Consider the following 21,226-nt stretch of genomic DNA (forward strand, 5'->3'; position numbering starts at 1 on the left):
GGCTTTTCCTTCTCTGTGGAGATGGCAATATGCATTAAGCTGAAAAATTACTTGCCAAAGGTGAGAAAGAGGTTAGACTGCTGCTTCAGAACTGTGGAAAAGTTATAGTAAAACCTTGGGTTGTGAGTAACTTGTTCTGTGAGTGTTCCACAAGATAAGCAAACATTTGTAATAAAGTTTACTTGATAAATGAGTGATGTCTTGGAATATGAGTGGTATGTGATGTTGAATGTCACATGATCACCACTGAGCCATTGGTTCCCTGTCCCTTTCTCTCTCTTTTCTCTCATTGTGGGATTGTGGGTGATCATCTCCTATGCTTGGATGCTGTGACTCAGGCTGTGATGTTTGGCATAAATCAGTGTTTTTTCAGAATGTTGGAAGGTGTTCACAACTGGCACTAGTGTATTTTTTGTCACTTCAAAACACCTATGGACCATCCTTTGTCTTTCCATACAAGAGTAAGCTTAGGAATGCTGTGCTTCATTCTAGGTCAGGCTGCCTGCAGATATAGACCCTTTCCTTTGTTGCCTTATTGCCAGTTACTTTATTTAAAAAAATTTTTTTTTAATGTTTATTTAATTTTTGAGACAGAGAGAGACAGAGCATGAACAGGGGAGGGTCAGAGAGAGGGAGACACAGAATCTGAAACAGGCTCCAGGCTGTGAGCTGTCAGCACAGAGCCTGACGCCGGGGCTCGAACTCACAGACCGTGAGATCACGACCTGAGCCGAAGTCGGCCGCTCAACCGACTGAGCCACCCAGGCGCCCCTTATTGCCAGTTACTTTAAACACAGCATATGACAAGAGTTTATTACTAGTTTACTGTAGTCAACATCTGTACGAGCATATACAGTGGTCCCCATGCAGAAAAAGATTCCATTGAGCCAATAGGTAGCAGTGATTCCATTAGTGATAGGGAAAGTCATCTTCTACAATAAGCCTCCTTTCCCATCTCCCTCACACCAGCCACTAAGGTTTTCAAACATAAGTTCAGGTTAGTTTGATTATTTTTCTTTATATTTTATATTTTCTTTATTATTTTCTATTATATTACAGTATTGTAATCATTTTTATATGAATATTTTTGGGTTGTGAATTGAATCATCTGAGCTGCCTTTATTTCTTATGGGGAAGTTCACTTTGATATACAAGTGTTTTGGATTACAAGCATGTTTGTGGAATGAATTATGCTCGCAAACCAGGGTTTACTGTATTTGGAATGTTTTACAAATGGTTGCCACGTCATCAACAAAAAAGGTAATTACAAAATGTGTACATCACAACATGCTTTTTTTTAAGTTTATTTATTTTGAGAGAGAGAGAGCATCAGAAGGGGGGGGGAGGGAGGGAGAAAAAGAGAGAGAGAGGGAGAGAGAGAATCCCTAGCACACTCTGCATTGCAAGGGCAGAGTCTGATGTGGGACTTGAACCCACAAACTCAGATCGTGAACTGAGCTGAAACCAAGAGTTGGATGCTTAACTGACCGAGCCACCCAGATGCCCCAAAAGTGATTTAAAATTTTTTTTTTTTTTAGAAAGAGGGAGTGCGCATGAGTAACACGCTTTTAATGACTCTTTGCATTGTGCACACATTCCCTTAAATGTTGTTCCCAGAGATGCTCAGACTCAAGCCCAACTGGAATCTCTAGGGAGGGGCAGATACTGGTGAAAAAGACACAGGAGTTGGGATGGGAGATGCGGCAAAAGGAGAAAGCAGTCATCCAGTTAGAGATCAGCCCTCAGTGTCAAGGCCAGCTTCGGGCATGCTGGCCTCAGGCTGGAGCTGGGGTCACAAGGAGAGGCAGCTGCAGGGCAGCTATCATTTAGGTCAGGCAGAAGGTGGTCCAGCATCCTTTGTGTACAGAGGTGTTCCTCTGTGGTGCATATTGGCGTATCTTGTAAATCATCACTTGTCTTCGCTAGTTTGGCACACTCAGCACAGGTCTTTGCCTGCTTAAGTTTATCAGTAAGATTCTTTATCTCTTCATATTTGTCTCCATTCTGAGAGTACTTCTCTGCAGCAGCTCTCAGACACCAGGTTCTGCTCCATCAGGTCTGATGTCCTCCTCCATCTTCCAGCAGCTCTGAAGTCTGCCAGTTCATTTCACTCCTCTGTGCATTCCAGGTCCTCCCTCAGTGATCACCAGCTTCCGGGCCACTCCTTCATACATCCGATCTGCCTCTTCCACAATGTGCTCTGCTTGTCCGAATTGGGTTTTCTGGAGTTACATCTTTGCTTCATCTTTTAAGGCTCCATTTTCAATAGCCTTCATACCTGTCTTGTTCTCAGTAGTAGGTTTCTGGGCTTCCTCCAGCTTTTGCAGGGCAGTGGCCAGGTGCTCCTGGGCTTCCTCAACCAGCTGGATCCTGCGGTTTTAGGAGACCACCTCGGCCTCAGCTTGCTCCCAGACTCACCTTTCCCCTTCACTTCCCGCTCCAGGGGCTCGGCCCTTTCCTCTGCACCACTGGCCTGCTGCTGCAGAACCAGCATCTTCACTGCCTCGATAGTAGTGGTCCTGGCCACGGTGCCCACCCAGCTGCTGCCAGCACTCGGCTTTCTGCCTCCTGTACTCGGCGCTGCAGCCACATCTCTATCTCTCTTTCTTAGATTTTATTTTTGCGGCACCTGGGTGGCTCAGTCGGTTGAACGTCTGACTTTGGCTCAGGTCATGATCTCACGGTTTGTGGGTTCGAGCCCCGTGTCGGGGTCTGTGCTGACAGCTCAGGGCCTGGAGCCTGCTTTGGATTCTGTGTCTCCCTCTCTCTGCTCCTCCCCTGCTCATACTCTGTGTGTATCTCTCTCTCTCTCTCTCTCTCTCTCTCTCTCTCTCTCTCTCTCTCCACCCACCCCCCCAAAAACATTAAAAAAATAAATATTTTATTTTTAAGTAGTTTCTACACCCAACACGTGACTCAAACCCACAACCCCCAGATCAAGAGCTGCATGCTCTGCTGACTGAGCCATCCAGGTGTCCCTACAGCTACTTCTCTTTAATGTTTTTTGGTTATATGAGACAGAAAGCTTCAAACCAGCTTAAAAAAAAATGGGAATTTACTGGCTCATTGATGGCTTCAGAGAGCTGCCTTTAGGTAGTGCTGAGTTCAGGGGCTTAATAGCATCATCCAGACTCGGAATCTGTCCATCTCTCAGCTTGCATTTCCTCTGGATTGACATAATTCAGGCATAGCTTTCTTCTTGGTGACAAAATGGCCATGCAGAGATCCAGCTTTCTTAGTCACTCAGTGAAGGAAGGTTCCCTTTTCCAGTCACTGTGGTACTCGAATGAGTCTCACTGGGTGGACATGGCTGTGTGTCCCTTCCTGAAACAGTCATTCTGCCCAGGAACATAGAATGTGGGAATGGCCATATTTACCTTGATCACCCACTTTTGGAGGGATAGGGACACACTTACATAAGCCAAGAGGGAGCATAGTATTAGCCCAAAGGAAAATTAGAGTTCTGCTACAAAAAAATTTAGATGTCTATTATAGTTTTAATTTTGCTAAAGATGTTTTCTGATAAAAAGACAAAATATTACGTTGTCACATTTAAGTTTTTCTGTAATTTCTTTTTTTTTTTTAATTTTTTTTTTAACGTTTTATTTATTTTTGAGACAGAGAGAGACAGAGCATGAACGGGGGAGGGGCAGAGAGAGAGGGAGACACAGAATCGGAAGCATGCTCCAGGCTCTGAGCCATCAGCCCAGAGCCCGACGCGGGGCTCGAACTCACGGACTGCGAGATCATGACCCGAGCTGAAGTCGGACGTTTAACCGACTGAGCCACCCAGGCGCCCCTGTAATTTCTTGACTAACTTTAAGACTTAAAAAGCCACAGCATCAATAAAATTACTTTTTATTTTCTTCAATTTTTTATGGTTTATATTTTTGTATGTATCTTTTAAGTAAACTAGAACTATATAGAGTTAAAAGTCAAATAAATTACTAAAAATTTTAGTAATATTTATCACAAACTGATTTGAGTTATCACCTTCACAACATAAATTTTAGTGAACACTACTTTCTATTTCTAAGCCTCTTATTGACTTTTTAATGTCTATTTTTTAAAGATTTTATTTTTAAGTAATCTCTAAACCTAATTTGAGGCTTGAACTTAAAACCCCAAGAGATCAAGAGTTGCGGGTTCCATGACAGAGCCAGCCAGGTGCCCCTTTTCTGTGTATTCTTATGCCAGCGCTATAGTATTTTAGTTACTGTAGCTATGTAATAGGCTTTGATATTTGGTGGGGCAAATAAATGGCAGGTAGCTTGAATGACAAGGGATAGGAAGACCTGGAGTCAAGAGTTTTACCTACCACAGTAGAGCCTGTTTTTACCCAGAAGAGGCTGCCTGTGCATGTGGGCTCTCCTGGAGCTGAGTTTAAGGAGTATTGAAAGGGAAGAGAGAGTAAGAAAGCAGGGTCATAGGGCCATGGAACCCAAACGTTGCTACTGCTTTAAAATATGGTAGTGCCTGTGTATTACAAAAGATGTGGTCTTCTCTATTTGGAGCTCAAGGCAATTTATTATGTAGGTAGTTGCTTTTTAGAACATTCTTTTTTTTTTTTTTTCTGACTTGTTTTTGACATCTCCAAGTTAGGCTATTGATGCCACTCATGCTTGAGAGAGTGAAACCAGTTACACGTTAGTACTTAATGAGCTTGTTGCTTCCAGGACTATTTACCAGGGAGAGAGGGTGGTACCTAACACTGAGAAATGACAGCCAACGGTTACATAAGCCTGTCATGATGGCTACTGGAAACATTCAGGGAACAAAGGGGCCCCCTGCCCTCCTGATAACATCACTTAAGTGATGTCCTTTTTATCCTGTTGTAAGGCTTATTCTGTCTCTACTGCAGTTCAGAAGGGAATCTTAGAAGGGGTATTATGCTTCTCTTTAGCCATCAAATGTTTATTAAACTTAAAAAAAAAGTTTGTTTTTGAGAGAGAGAGCATGCATGCGTAGGGGAAGGGCAGAGAGAAAAGGAGACAGAGGATCCGAAGCAGGCTCCACGATGTAAGCGCATAGCTCGACATGGAGCTTGAACCCGGGAACCAAACTGAGATCATGACTTGAGCTGAGGTTGGATGCCCATCCGCCTGAGCCACCCAGGCACCCCAAATGTTTATTAAACTCTTAATATTTGCTGGGCATTGTGCTTGGGAATTTTAATATAAATAAAATATTATTCCCTTTTTAAAGGGTCCACTGTCAGGTTCAGTAGTTCTTAGTTCCTTGCATTTGCATTCTCAAAATTTAGGCTCCCACTCTGAGGACTTAAGACACTTGACATTGCCCCTTGTGGTCCATTTAGACGTCAGAATAAATTGCCTTCCATGTTTAAACAGATTCTATAACTTTTAGGGTTCCCACTTATGCCCACTTTGTAGAAGGAAATAGCCCACCACCCCACCCTCCACCATATCTCCTTCTGTTACCCCAGGCCTGACTCTGTTGGTAAGCATGCAGTATTAGGCTCTTTTTAAAAAATTGCTGCTCATGATAGAATATATTGCTTTATTTTTCAAACTCAGTGTGCCCCTTTTGCTAATGTTGACATGACAAGATTTTCTTACCCTGGACATCTTAAATCTGGACTCTTCCAAGCCTGAGCTTTACCTTATAAAGCTCCATTGTTGCATTCTTGGAATTCAAGGTAGTTATGATTATATTTTACTCAATTCCTATGAAATTCTGTTGTTAACAGGGACATTCTGGTGGGTCAGAAGATGAACTTGTAGCTACGTCAAAACTATTTCACTCTCAACAAAGCAAAGATACAGTGGCTCTGGGTGCTTCTCAGTAGCCAGGGATATGCTTCTTTCTTCATTGATCCTATTAAGTGACCAGATCCTGTCTTTTGGGGTAAAAAATATCCATGTAATTATATGCTCTAATTTATCATTCAGTGATCATATTAGTTATGTCGCCTTCTTGCATTCCGTCATCTGAGCCCCCCCTGAGCTGTGAGGCTATTACCCTCTCAGGAAGGCACTGACTTACTCATCAAGGGGGACTACTTCCTCTCCATTCTGCTCTGTCTCCCTGGAAGCCTTCCAACAGGACATCAACATTTACAAATTGATTTGTACTACCTTGGCCAGAATGTAATTCTAATTCCAGTTTCATCTCCTGTAGGCCTTCTACAAAATTCCAACTATTCCTGTCTGAGTTTCCCTTTCTTGTAGTCCAATCGTTGCCCCTCAGCTTTATTTATTTGCTGATTTTTTGACAAAAATCTACCTTTTGTCAATCTTCTTTATCCTTCAAGGGCCCTATTTATTTTCTAGCTCTTCCAAGAGGCTTACCTGAATACTCAAGCTGACTTCAAAGTCACAATCACTTATATGCTACTAATTTGGTGCTTAATTATTAAACACCTTCTATCACAGTGTAGCAGTTAAGGTCATAGGCCTTAGAGATAGTTCTCTGGGTTTTTGAGCTGCTTAAATTTGGGCAAGTTATTTACCACTTCTAGGTTTCAATTTCTCCATTGGCTTGGTAAAACAGGGCTAAGAATGACCTTTCCTGGTATCACAGCAGAGTCCATCTAGTGTTCTGTATGTAGTAGATGCTCAAGAAGTAAGGAGGAAGTGCTTGAAGCTTCTTTTTGACAATGATGGGTTTGCTTTAGAAAACAGTTTCCTGGGACACCTGGGTGGCTCAGTGGGTTAAGCATCCTACTTTGGCTCAGGTCATGCTCTCACGTTCTGTGAGTTTGAGTGCTGACAGCTCAGAGCCTGGAGCCTGCTTCGGATTCTGTCTCTCTGCCCCTCCCCCACTTGTGCTCTGTCTCTGTCTCTTTCTCTCAAAAATAAATAGACGTTAAAAAAAAAGTTTCTTAAAAAAAAAGTAGTTTCCTGCTGCAAAATTTCTCATATATGTTGAATAAAAATGGTCTATAGGCAAAAATCTTTTTGAATTCTTAGATTAAGGATTATGGACTAATGCATATGGTCTCAAATTTTCTGAATTAACAATGTGATGAAATTAACTCAATCTCATTGGAGCTCAAAACAGGGTGATAACAATTGTCATATACTTCCCTGACAGGTGTCAGAAGAATGAATAACACATTAACAAAAGAGTGTGGCCATATGTAAATTACTGAAACATTGAGAGTTTCTGGCCTTTCTCATGAATGATATTGAAAGGTATTTAAATAGATTTTTAGGAAGTTTTCTTTGTGAATTGGTGTCTCTTAGATTTTCCCAGCAGTCTTCTTGGTCATGTTTAACCATTGTCATTTAAGTGAGGATTGATTTAGTAGCAGAGTTCCCCCCCCCCCCCCCCCCCCCCAGCCAGAGAGCTTGTTTTAATGTTATTTTCAGAGAGTTACTGGCTGGCCCTAATTTGGTGTATCCTGTAGGTCAAGGCTTTTCATTTTGTGCCATCATATTGTCCCTCTTTTGAAGCCTCTCTGGTTAGCTCATAATTTCTAGTTTGAGTTCTGCAACAAGTAACCTGTGGGATCTTAGGACCTTATTTTCTAAACAAAGAGATAAATTTGATGATTCTCAGTAATTCTGAACATTAGCATATTTCCTTTAACATTACCATCAATTGTATGTATGTGGTGGAGGAAACACTATATTAACTGTATACAGTTTTTATATATGATTTTTTATAATAAATGGCCAGTATAATTTTATGCCATTTTCATAACTACCACAATCAAAATTTGTGTTTAAGCCTTTTACACTTCAGCATTCAAATGTTCTTAGTCACTGACATTTATAAATGACATACTGGTACACTGTTCTTGATTTTAACTGCATCATTTTTAGGACTTAGAGTGTAATCTTGTCGAGATTTCCAGAACTTTGCATTTTCATTTACTTTTTGGTTCAATTCATACATATGAAATATTACATATAAACATATGATATATAATCAATACATAGTATATCACATATATGCAATATATAATCCACTAAAGAGAACAATGATGTAATATATATATAAATTATACTTTATATATATAACTTTTCCTTAATTGAATTATATATCAAATATAATATGTATTGAATATATATAATTTTATCCTTAATTGAATTGTGTATTGAAGGTCAGCTGGAAGATTTTGCCAGATAGATGTTCTAGCTGAAGGTTAGTCTCCATGATACATGGATTCATTCTTCCAATTTCTACTAATTTAAACAATTCTGAGTGGTTCCTGAAGCTTCTGTTGCCTCTGATCACGTTGCCTGTGTGAAACAAATTTCTGTAAATTGAACATAATTGGAAAAATTAATGCTATATTACGTGTGTGTGTGTGTGTGTAATCTTTTGAAGATATTTTAAACCAAAGGTTGGAATCCAAATTTGAGTTAAAAATTCAATAAAATTGGTTCCAACAATAAAAATAACATGACTGAAGTGGTTGGATGAATGTTCACCTTCAAATGTTTACCATTTTGCCGATGTGCAGGCAATAATGACTATTGGCACTTCATAACTTATTCTGCTGCCTAGAGGTTGTCAGATATTTTTTTAGACATCTATTCTGTGGATCTCAATTTTAGAAATGTTACAATGGAAAAATTATATCTTGGAAACAAGAAAGCATGGTGTATAACTGTCAATCAAGTGTAACTTATTTTCCCTTGCTGCCCTGCTCCCAAAGGCATGTTAGTATTACTTATATTGTTTTGCCATAAATATGGCCCTTAAAATATTTAAGGGTTTGAAAGCCACAAATATTGATGATGTTGGGTGTGGCCCAAATAAAGGCCACTATATTGCATGAAAAGCTTGGTAAGAGTTTTGGTACCCTCTCATTCTTCAGGGGAGCCTTTCTGTTAAGGTATCAGAGGCTTTTCCCTTGCTTCAGGAAGCCCATTGTCCTGTCCAGGCAGAGAAATTAAATTGGTTGGATATTTTATAGATCTCTCTTGTTCCTCCTGGACACAGAAGAGAAAGCCCAACACCTGACGCTTGGAGAGCTTAAGCCTCTGAGTGAAAAATTGCCATGAATTTGAATAAAGATAAGAGAGAAGGGGACAGTGAAAGATGTTCCAGTGGTGAGAGATCATCGGTGTTGGCGGCTGCCCCTCCCTCTTATCTCACCTAATGGCGGTTGCCTGCCAATGTTTATTTGTCCATTGCCATTCACCAGCTGCTCCTCTACCATGTTGTTTTCCTTCCCAGATGGCAACACGATGTTCCACGATAAAACTGACACAAAAAACAATGCAAAATTTGTCTAAGAGAGGTTCAGCAAGCATGAGAAAAACATCTGATATCTCTCAGAGCCCGCCAAGTTCGCAGCTTACAGTGCCAGAGTAATTATGGGATGATTTGAACAGAGGCAATGCATGGGGAAGCCACTTCCAAATGTATCAGGTAGGTTTCCAGAAGAGGCAAAACATTCAGCTTTCTCGTTCCTCTGGCATCCTGACAGAATCAATGAGTGCTGCCTCTGGCTCCCAGAAGCCTCGTACATTATGGAATCTGTGCTTTACCCCATGCCGCCTAATTAATGGCCCACTATTTTAAAAACTCTTTTATTCAATTAGACTCTGCTTTCAATACGATAAACACTCTTGCTATCAAAATCCTGGGAAACCAACATTTATAGGCTGCCTTCTTGCCAAAGCATCTGCTTTTCTTTTGCTCTTCGTCTTTTATTTGGTCCATTCTTCATTTGGCTGTTTGATTCTGTAAAAATTGACTGCTATTTTGGGGAATTATATGAAAGGAGAGGGTTCCTCTGCCATTTTGGTATTCTGAGGGCTATTTCTCCCTTAGCCTCAACACAGGAGCACAAACCAAAGAGAATCATTTTATTATTATAAATTCCAAAGAGCCACAGATGTTGTTTAAAATGTTGTTTGTTTGTTTTTATTATGAACTTTATTGTCAAGTTGGTTTCCATACAACACCCAGTGCTCATCCCAACAGGTGCCCTCCTTAATACCCATCACCCCCCCACCCCTCCCTCCCACCCCCCATAAACCCTCAGTTTGTTCTCAGTTTTTAGGAGTCTCTTATGTTTTGGCTCCCTCCCTAAAATGTTTAAAATGGGGCATTGACTGGGTTTCATATTCATCACTATTACTCAAAGCACTGCCTTTTATATGGGTTACCATTATTACATTCTTCATCAGGTCAGATTTTTAGGTGGAATACTAAAGAGTTCTTTCTTAATTTGACCACGTGTCTCTTCATTTGACTTAGAATTGACTCCTAGGGATAATTGCATTCATGTCTGTTGGGCCAGATTTTTTCATAGTTACAGTTTATTTGACTTACTTTAGAGACAATACTGAGAAAAATAGTTTTAAAAAATTCTATCTTGCATTCTAGGAATCTCCCCCAAACTGGTTCGACTGTGCAACTGTTGATTTTAAAATATTGTTAGTGAAAATAAAGAATAGAAAATGCCCAATAATCTTTGGTGAAAAATACTATTTTACTGAATTAAGTCACTCTTTCTGACTTACAAGTGGAGTAATGTATTGATAAAATTTAAAAACAGATTTTGCATTTATTTGGTCTGGGAAGGAAGTTTTTATCGTTGGTAGTATCTAACGAAAACCTGTTCAAGAAATGTTGACACATTCCCACATATAGGGAAAGGCTGTTGAAAGGCCTCAAGATTTCCTGAATAAGACCTGAGTTTACATATTATCGGGGCCATTAACATTGGCTCTGTTACTTAACCTCTTGTAATCGCTGTGTCCTTTTCTGGAAAATGGAAGGAAATATGAGTAATTGTTACCAAATACAAATGTTGCAAGGTTCACATCAGTTGACAGATGCAAAAGAATTTTATAAGTTGTAAAGCATGGTACAACTATTTAGGTAGTATCAATGACATGTTTCTCTGTTTAGTTGTATCTTCATAAAGTCTTACTTGTTCTTAAACTCTAACTTTCCTTCAATAAGTGATTTCTTTTTCTTTAATTTTATAATTTGTTCTTACAACCTCAGATATCCTGGGGTACAGGGCCGTGTAGATTTTATGACTGTTGTGAATATTTGACCTTCTAAGGACAGAGGAAAGTTCTGAATATATTAACTTTTGAGGCCATGCTCTAAATCGGTTTTGTAGGAAACAGCATCATTTGACATTTCATCCTTTTTGCAGGACAGATTGTTGGGCATCTTCCAAGTCAGCGAGAGCTGAACTTGAACTTTTTTCTTCCAGCATTGAAATCATTTGACTGTCTATATACAGGTGGAATTAATACAATGTTTATATTCTAGTTCCTCTTCATGTTAGATCAAAATGATTGCATGGAACAGAGCAAGGTCAGGTTGAGGACTCTCAGAATATTGAGAGAGGGTGATTTTACTAATCCATGCCTGTTAGAGTTCATATTCATCCAGAATAGAGGAGTGGTTCTGAATTCTGGCCTATAATCACCTGTATAGCATTTGTGCCTGTTTGATTTCAGTTCTTCACAGATACTGTAGCTTACTTAATTATCTGTGGTGAAGTAAGGAATTCACACTGATAGCCAGCAGAACCCATGTCCAAACATTATGACTTAAATGGTTTGGGGTGGCTTTTCATTATCAAAATTTTTAAGCTCCCCAAGTGTTTCTAAGGTACAGTTAGGCTGAGAACGACAAATTTAGAGGTGAGTAGCAATTAATTAACTACCGATAGGTACACACTGCTTAGGTATTTGGCTAGGTGAGGTGAGGCATGATTTTTGAGTGATCACTTGAACCCAGATGCCATGATGATATAAAAGTCATGTTTTTGAGTTATAAATATTGACCCTGAAAGTTTACATTTTCCTGCTCATTAATTTATTTAGTTTTTTAATATTAAACTTGGTGTTTCCACATGAAATACTAAACATAAGTCACCAAGTTTCCAACTTGGAACAATGGATAAAATAAATTTCCTAATGGTAAATATTGACAAATGTATAATCCATATACATGAAAGGTTTTTGAGCCCAAGAGGAAAAGGGTCATACGACCAAAATGTTTAAGGACCACTGCTCTAATCTATTATTTTACTTTCTCCAGAGCTTTCTGTCTATCTGGAATTGCCTTGTTTATTTGTATATGTAATGTGTGACTTTCCCAATTAGAATACAAATTCTCTAAGTACAGTTTATTCACTGTCGGAGTTCCAGTGCCTAGAAGTGTCTGGTGCAAGTGTCTGGTGCGAAATAGGCACTATGTGTTGAATTATGTACTTTAAACATTCATATGTTTACGTTTTAATCCCCATTATCTCAGATTGTGAGCTTATTTGGAAATAGGATTGTTGCAGATGTAATTAGTTAAGATGAGGTCATACTGGAGATGGCCCCTAACTCAGTATGATCAGTGCCCTTACGAAAGGGAGAAGTTGGGCATAGACATACACACAGGGACTGAAGTTCTGTTGCCCCAAGCCAAGTTACTGAGAGAAGCTAGGAGAGAGGACTGGTAAAGATCCTTCTCTAACACCTTCACAGGGAGCAGGGCCCTGCTGACACCTTGATTTCAGACTTCTGGCTTCCAGAACCACGAGACATTAAGTTTCTGTTCTGTGCCACCCAGTTTTTGGTAGTTTGTTTTGGCAGCTTGAGGGAATGAATATAGTAGGTATTCAAAAAGATTGGTTAAATGCATGAATCAATTACTGCTTCATGTGTACTACCACATTTCCACAGCTATCTGACCAAATAGTGCTATGGTATTCTCTTTCTGCTTGTGAAGAAACTGAGGCTTAAAGAGGTTAAGTAACTTGCCCAAGGTTACATCTCTTTGCCTCCTTAGTCAGATATCCTAAGCTCTACACTGTGTGGTCTAGCATATATACTATATAATAATATATATGAAAACAGCAGGTCACCATGAGTAAGTAGCACAATGCTCAGAAAAAGTACTCAACTTGGAAGCCTAGTATCTGGAATGTCAAGCATTGAATCTTTCTCTCTCTCTCTCTCTCTCTCTCTCTCTCTCTTTATAAGATTGATTTTTTAAAAAATGTTTATTTTATATTAGAGAGAGAGAGAGAGATAGTGCGTGTGCACTCACACATGAGCGAGGGTGGGAGGGGCAGAGAGAGAGGGAGAGAGAGAATCCCAAGTACAGAGCTGACAGCACAGAACCTGATGAGGGGTTGATTTCACGAATGGTGAGATCATGACCTGAACCAAAATCAAGAGTTGGATCCTTAACCGACTGAGCCACCCAGGTGCCCCAAGCATTCAATCTCTTATTCAATTTAAAGATCCTCCCCTGTCTTCACCCTATAACTCCCAGCCTGACTCAGGCTCAGAAATCTGCAGTGGGGAAAGAGGGGGATGGAGTCTGTCTTTGCTTTCTGTATTCTACCTTGTCCTACATATTTCTCAAGGTTAGGGTGAGGTGAGGAAGAGGAGGAGAAGGATGACTCAAAGTCTTTCTTAATTAGTATAGTGGTCATATGACTTTGTAGCCCTCTGAGTGGCCGTTGGGATAATTTTTTTTTGGTTCTTTAGAGACCTCTATTCTAGCATTGTTCTCTGGCAAAGATGTAGCCTCTGGCTGGCTCTGGCCCTTGTTCTTTCTGTTGGAGTCCCCTGACCCTGGATGGTGACCACTTGGGCATGGCCCTTTGATGCCAACTCTAGTCCTCCTACTTTCCTTGGCATCCGTTGTGGCTCAAAGGACACACTTGGCTTGTCTGTCCCATAAACTCTGACAGTACAGGCTGCTTCCACCCTGGCCCTCTCTTGTCCTTGGCCATAAAAGGCAGCAGTTCCTGCAAGCTTCACAGATTTGGATTGTTTCCAGACTAGTCAGCCTCCGGGTTCTGTGTCCTCCAAACTTCAGGGGTTGCACATTAAGCCTTCTGAGAGGTTTCCCTGAAGCTTCCCTTACTTGGCTTGAGTGGCTGGGGTGGGAAATATCCTGATACATCTGGAATTAAATAAAATGTTATTTATTTATTTTGAGGGGGGGGGCAGAGATAGAGACACAGAGAGAGCAAGCATGAGTGGGGGAGAGGCAGAGAGGGCTTGAGAGAGAGAATCCCAAGCAGACTCCCATGATGCTGGTGCAGAGCTGGATGTGGGGCTCCATCCCACCAACCATGAGATCATGAGCTAAGTTGAAATTAAAAGTTGTCTGTTCAACTGACTGAGCCACCCAGGCACCCCTAGATTTTAAAGTCCGTTTCATGATGTCATTATAGATCAAATCTTGCTTGGAATGTTATGACTACAATACCAAAAATACTGAGTATAATATAAACGTACATGTTCCAATCCATGGATCCCTCATTTTGAGCAATTCAGCTGCTCTTAATAAACATCCTCTATATACCAGGGAGTCCACTAGGATAAGAGAAAGTCCCAGTTCCTAAATTGATGTCCAACAAATTCCTTTGGACAGTAGCCTAATGTGCATGTTAATGGACCTTGGGTGAGGACTAGAGAATGAGCAGAGCACTAGGAAGACAGATTGAGGAATTCTGTGGGTTTGTGTGCACTCGCGTGGCTTTGCTGTCAGCCAAGATGAACACCACTGGCCAGGCATTGGACTCATCACAGGCATGAGTGCAGACAGGCCAATCAGACTGGTCGTCCCATGTTTACATCTGAAAACTTGAAAGGTTCGTACTGCAGCTGGAGGGAGAGCCTAGTACAATATGAGGTGATATTTTATACTAGTTTATTATCTTGGGCAAAGCATTGCATTAACTTGGATGGTATATCATAGAAAAGATGTGTGGTTTGGTAAACAGAGCTTGGGTCAGATCATCCCTGTATGCATCTCAGCTCTTTAATTTAGTGAGGTGTGTAGCCTTGGACATATTCATTTAAACTCTCTGAGTTTCAGTTTCCTTACCTGCCAAACATGGGTAATGAAACTTTATGCATACACACCCACTATGCTTAGCTAGCTAGATCTTTTTACCTTGTGCCATATATGATTTAAATAAATACAGATAAAACTCGTGGTTGGGGGGAAATACAGATAAAGTGGGTAGTAAAGATTGGGGGAGAGGGTGAAATATAGAATTATAGTTCATATACTATATTACAGAAATAATACCTATTAAAATGCCTTGTAAACTTTGATTCAATATTAGTTAAAAATAATGTTTATATTTTTTTCTAGGTACTAGCTCTAATGAACACGCTGTCACTAAATTTGGATCATAAAGATGCCTGAGGTTTCTGCAGAACTTCTGTTTGTTTTCCTCTAACTTATTTTTTAAAAATTTTATTTAAGTTCAAGTTAGTTAACATATAGTGTAATAATGATTTCAGGGATAGAATTTATTGATTCATCGCTGATATGTAGCACCCAGTGTTCATGCCAACAAGTACCCTCCTTAATGCCCATCACCAGTTGAGCCCATCCCCCCTACCCAAAACCTCTCCACCAACCCCCCAGTGTTTTGTTTGTATTTAAGAGTCTTTTATGATTTTATTTCTGAATTTCTGAAATTAATATTATAAAATATTGTGGAACTGATACTTATTTTTATTTTTTAAAATTAATTGATGTATTTATTTTGAGAGAGAGAGAAAGCATGAGCATGAGTGAGGAGGGGCAGAAAGAGAAGGAGAGAGAGAATTGCAAGCAGGTTCCATGCCTTCAGCATACAGCCCAACATGAGCTCACTTAGGTAATGTGAGATCATTACCTAAGCTGAAACTAAGAGTCAGACACTTAACTGACTGAGCCATCCAGGTGCCCCTGGAACTGATTTTTGAAATGAGAATCATACTCTGAGATCTAAAGGCTCAGAAGAACAAGCTTAGATATGGCTTCTGTTCTTTCTGAAGATTTCTTTATTTCACATTCCAGTTTTGGCAACACTTTTATTCTGGTTTTCAGTAACTGAATGATTTGGTGTCTGCCAATCATACCTGTACCAGTCTTTAGGTCTGACAGATATTAATCTCTCTCCAAAACACATGACCCTTTAGCCCCCTTTTTTTTGCTTGTATGCGCACACACACACACACACACACACACACACACACACACACACACACACACCCCTCCTCTTATGTGCGCTTTAGTATGCTTAATAAACTCTAGTGATCAAGTAGGGAGTTCTTTAGTCAGTAGGAAATTGTCTCATTTCTCTCTGGAAGAAAAAATTCTTAATTACCTTTTAGAGAATTTGTTTAGATTTAAGTGATGTTAGAGTGTGGGTAAAGTTTTCCTTTAGGGAGGTGCAAAGCTTTCTATGTTAAGAGCCTATTAAGAGCAGAGAGTGATTTTTGCATTTATTCGTTAGTTTATTCAGCAAACATTTATTCAGCACCTACTAGATGCCAGTCAGCATTCCAGGCACTAGGGGTGTATCAATGATCAAAAGAGAATGAAAAAGGCAAAAATCTCTCATTGATCTAATTTTTATTTGGGCATCAGCTATAAACAAGATATTTAAGTACAATATTTAGTGCTAGGACCTAAGGAGAACAAGGAAATCACAGGCAGGCAAATGAATCACTAGAGGAAGGGGAGTTCAGTTTGGAAAGGTAGCCAGAGAAGGTCTCACTGAGACCCTGACTTATGAATTGGCTTATGGGGCTGGGCAGGCTCGGGCTTATTCTGGAAGAGCAAGTTCAGAGGCCTGGAGGTGGCAGTGAGCTTGCACTGGAGAGACTGGAGAGCAGCCTCTGTGGCCAGAATAGAGTGAGTGTGGTAGTGGGAGGTGAGGTCATTGTTAATGGGGAATGAGGGGCGCTCATAGAGGTCTTGTACACCACAATGAGGACATCAACTCTTATCTTGAGGCCAGTGGGGAACCATTGGAAGGCTTTGAGTGAGAAGTGATATCTCACAAACAGTTTAGTGGGGTCACACTTGTTACTTTGATGAGCATAGCCTACAGAGGTAGAAGTGGAGACCAGGTGGTAAGAAATGATCAACTTCTGGGTGTATGTTAAAAGTAGAGCCAATGGGATTTGCTGTGGGACTACTAGATGAGGAGGTGAGAAAAAGAGTTAAAGATGGCTCCAGGGCTTTTGGTCTGAGGAACTGGAAGAACTTAAGTCATGGTGGGAAACATCAAGGAGACATGTGTCCCCCTCTCTTCTCTTCACTCCTCTCTCCTCCGCTCCTACCCCCACATTGCCTCTTCTACTTTCTTCAGCTCTTTACACCTCATTCACTGATATCTTGTACCTTCAAGCTCAGGAGTTTTCCATTTCTTTCTGTGACATATCAAAATATCATTTGCCGTCTTGTTTACTTTTTCCATTTATTTTTAATTTATATTTACTAAAAAGAAAAAAAACAGAAAAACTCCTGAAGAGCTAGATACAATATGGTGGGAATTATGACCTTTCAATCCAGAGCCTCTCTTGTCTTCTCTTCTTAACATACAATGAAGCCAGAAGACTGGTGGAGTGGATATTAGGAAATCAACATTATTGTTTAGGCTCTGTGATCTTGGGTAATAAGCACATATTTTCCAGACTTTAATTTTGTCATCATTAAAACCCAACAAAGGGTTCGTGGCTGGTGATGGAACTTCTGGAGATGACAGCTAGTGAGCAGACAATTAGGTTTCATCTTCAGCATTTCTACTGGTCACAAGCAACATGGCTCTCTGAATGATACAGTATCCTTGGAGTTGCTTCCTATTGATGAGATATCACTAGCAACGTAACAACAATTTCTTAAGTACCTGTTCTTTTCTAGGTATGATGCTAAATGCTACAGAGAATATCAAACATGAGAAACTTATGTTCTTCACCATAATCATAGTCATTTGCACAACCAACCCACTGAAGGGCGTTGTGTGCTATGGTGACAAAAGGCCAAAATAGTGGAAGGAAGATTAATTCTAACTAGAGAGCATTCATTATAAAAGACTCTTAAGAAATTCACATTTGAGTTTCATCTTGAAGAAAGAGTGAGATTTTTATAAGTAGAGATAAATAGAGGAGCATGAAGAAAGGTATAGTATGCTGATGGGAAAGTACACTAACAAATACAGAAAATAGTGAATAGTTTAGCTTACCCTCCAGGGTAAGGATGTATTAGAAAGTCTCAAATGCCTCCCAGAGGGGAATAACTTTAATGGCCAGGAAATGGCCAACCTCAATATTGTTTCAGGCCTTCAAATCCGTTTCTACTCATCCTTAATTCCACTCCTTTCTATCACCATCTGACCCTATTTTGTTTCCTGCATTCTCTTCTTTTAAGCCAAGCTCCTTGAACAGTGCATTCCCTTTGTTCTATAGGACATTTATTGTACACAGCTTTCTTTTTTTTTTTAATTTTTTTAATGTTTTATTTATTTTTGAGACAGAGACAGAGCATGAGCAGGGGAGGGGCAGTGAGAGAGCAAGGCACAGAATCCGAAGCAGGCTTCAGGCTTTGAGCTGTCACAGAGCCTGACGCGGGGCTCAAACTCATGAACCGTGAGATCATGACCTGAGGTGAAGTCGGATGCTCAACTGACTGAGCCACCCAGGCGCCCCATCACTCGGCTTTCTTAAGCCCTATCTGCATGTAGCTTTGTAGTGTATGCTGTTCAATTTTACATCTAAAGTCATAGAACATTTGGAAGCAATGGTTAGTGAACATCTTTGTATATGAAATCTCTAGGCCATTTCCTTTTTTTTTTTTCTTTTTTTCAATTTTTGAAATGTTTTGAGGAAAAAGAATGTGAGCAGGAAAGGGGCAGAGAGAGAGGAGACAGAATCTGAAGCAGGCTCCAGGCTCTGAGCTGTCAGCACAGAACCCAAGCCTGGGCTCGAACTCCCAAACTACAGGATTATGACCTGAGCCAAAGTCAGGTGCTCAACCAGTTGAGCCACCTAGGTGCTGCTAGGCCATTTTCTAATCACCAGTGAATTTAGGCTTTCACTGTTTTATTAAAATATCCATATATATTCGATCCCCTTTTCTTTTATGACTTTGTTATTTAATTCTCCAATATCCCCCCGCCTTGTGTCATCAAGTCTAGAAACAATTCAGTGATTTACTAATTGCCCTTGAGAATTCCGTTAATAATCTTAAAATGTATAACATGAAGCACTGCTTTTGCTGTATAAGTTTGGCTTTGTAAAGATTTCTGCAAATTGTATCAGTAACACAGGAGGAAATGTAGACACACATTTTATTCCTAAACAAGGAATATACATTACTATTACTTTACCCAAATCAGACCATTAACAATCTGTGTGTATGTACTATGAGCCTACATCAGGGGATTTTTAAGATGGGGGAGTCCATGAGAACTGATGATGAATAACTTACATCTTTCTTTTCACTAATCTCTCACAGACATTTAACATTTCTTAGTTAATTATTATGCCACATTAGCTCTATCAATTCTTGTGAATTTGTCACCAGTACATATCATGGATTCTTTTGGCATATTATTATTGTTGCAGGTCCCTCAAAATGTCATTCGTGGTCATCACTACTTTAAATTACAGTAGTTATTAAATCCACCATTAGATATTGATGTTTAATAAGCTGAAGAAGCACCGTATTATTTCATCATCATTTTTTATGTTAAAATATTTTAATGTATTTAAATATAATTAGTTTCTTTGTTATTCTCTGTATTTTATTATAAACATTAAAAACTTATACTCAGAAAGGATCCATAGATCTCACCAGATTGTCAAAGGAATCCATGGCACACAAAAAGTTAACCCTGAACTACATAATGTTTTGAATTAGGTATTAGATGTTAATGATTTGATTAGAATGACAGACAAATAGGAAGAAAGAAAGAAAGAAAGAAACCATTGCATAAGGTCAGACTTCCTCCTTTGACTCTCCTTTTCATTAATCAGTAGATGATCCAAAAGCAATGGACACTCTCTTAACATGTTGATAATATAGCTATAGCAAAGGATTGAGCATATTTTCCATAGAACCTCCTTTTCTATTTAACTAAAGGGTTATGCATAGTGATCAAATACAGAATGCTTCAGCTCAGAGAGAAATTTAAAAAACCTAGAGCAATCTTGGAAATGTTAATATATCCTACCTTAATACCATATTTTCTTTGTTTGAGTATATATTTGACAAAGGGGAAATGCTAACAAATAATTTCTAGAAATGAGACTTATTGCTTTGTCTCTTGATTTGAATATTTCCTCAAGCAACTATCCTTTAAGATTATGTATATATACACAAATACATTTATATGTATAGGTCTGTATTTATGTACACATACATGGACATACATAGATATCAAAGTTTTATCTACTGTGTAGTGAAAAGTCATTTTTATTAATGATACACTTTATAGCTAAGACTTAAAATGGGAGTTTTCTATTGCCTTAAATACTAATATTATCTATTATAAATCTCTCTGATTCTTATCTATTGGGGTTTTAAAAAATGAATTTATAAAATTTCAACTAATTAATTACTTTGTCCAATTAGATTGTGTTATAATTTAGTCATCAGTTCCTCAAATATTAGTATAAAAAGTAAAATTTTGCATTTTAAAATTTATATTTGAAACAAATTGTTTATTTCTGGCAAAATTATTTGTTCCATTTATGTGCTACACTATCTATTTATCCATTGACACATTACTTTTGAGCCTTTGCCACAGCTTCTCATTGAAAGCAAGGTTTTTATTTTAGTTACTTTATAAAGCCTTTCTGTTTTAGGAAGAGGCAGAGGTGATTTATACCTTCTACATACCCCTTCCAAAAATAGTCATTTAAAAGACTATTCATAAATTTTTTTCTATGCAGATATTGACTAGACTCGAGTGTGACCTATTACTATCTTGCTGTGATAGGTTTTATTCTATTCGTGTATATTGGGTATCTCTAGTTGAGTTTATGTTTCAAGTCCTTTCTTTAAATGTCAGCCCCTGAAGTAGTTAAGTGGACTGAGTCCCTCTGATTGGGTTCCATGGTCCTTGGCACCATTTGTTGTCTTTCCAGTAAAGTAGTTGCCTAGGTCCCCTGGATCTGTCAGAAGCTCAGTAAACACCAATTCATGATAAATGGTGCTGTCTGATCAAAATGTTCCAACTACCGGTGCACCTGCATGGCTCAGTTGGTTAAGTATCCAAATCTTGATTTTGGCTCAGGACACGATCTCACTACTCATGGATTCGAGCCCCGTGTTGGGCTCTGTGCTGACAATGATGATCGTGTGGAGCCTGCTTGGAATGCTCTTTTTCTCTGTCTCTCTCTGCCCCTTCCCTACTCATGCTGTCTTTCTCGTTCTCTCAAAACAAACATTTAACGAAAATGTTCCTACTACATTTTAAATCTCTTTTGATGTAAGTGCTGATAAAACTTTATTCAGTCATATAAGTGGCCATTAT

General features: G+C 39.3%; 1 pseudogene; it reads right to left on the reverse strand.

Annotated features, from left to right (window-relative positions):
• Positions 1 to 1,728: 1,728 nt before the first annotated feature.
• The window catches only part of LOC122222559, a 59,502-nt pseudogene continuing 40,004 nt past the window's right edge, over positions 1,729 to 21,226 (reverse strand).

Source organism: Panthera leo, chromosome B3 (genome assembly GCF_018350215.1).
Source record: "Panthera leo isolate Ple1 chromosome B3, P.leo_Ple1_pat1.1, whole genome shotgun sequence".
Lineage (NCBI taxonomy): Eukaryota > Metazoa > Chordata > Mammalia > Carnivora > Felidae > Panthera > Panthera leo.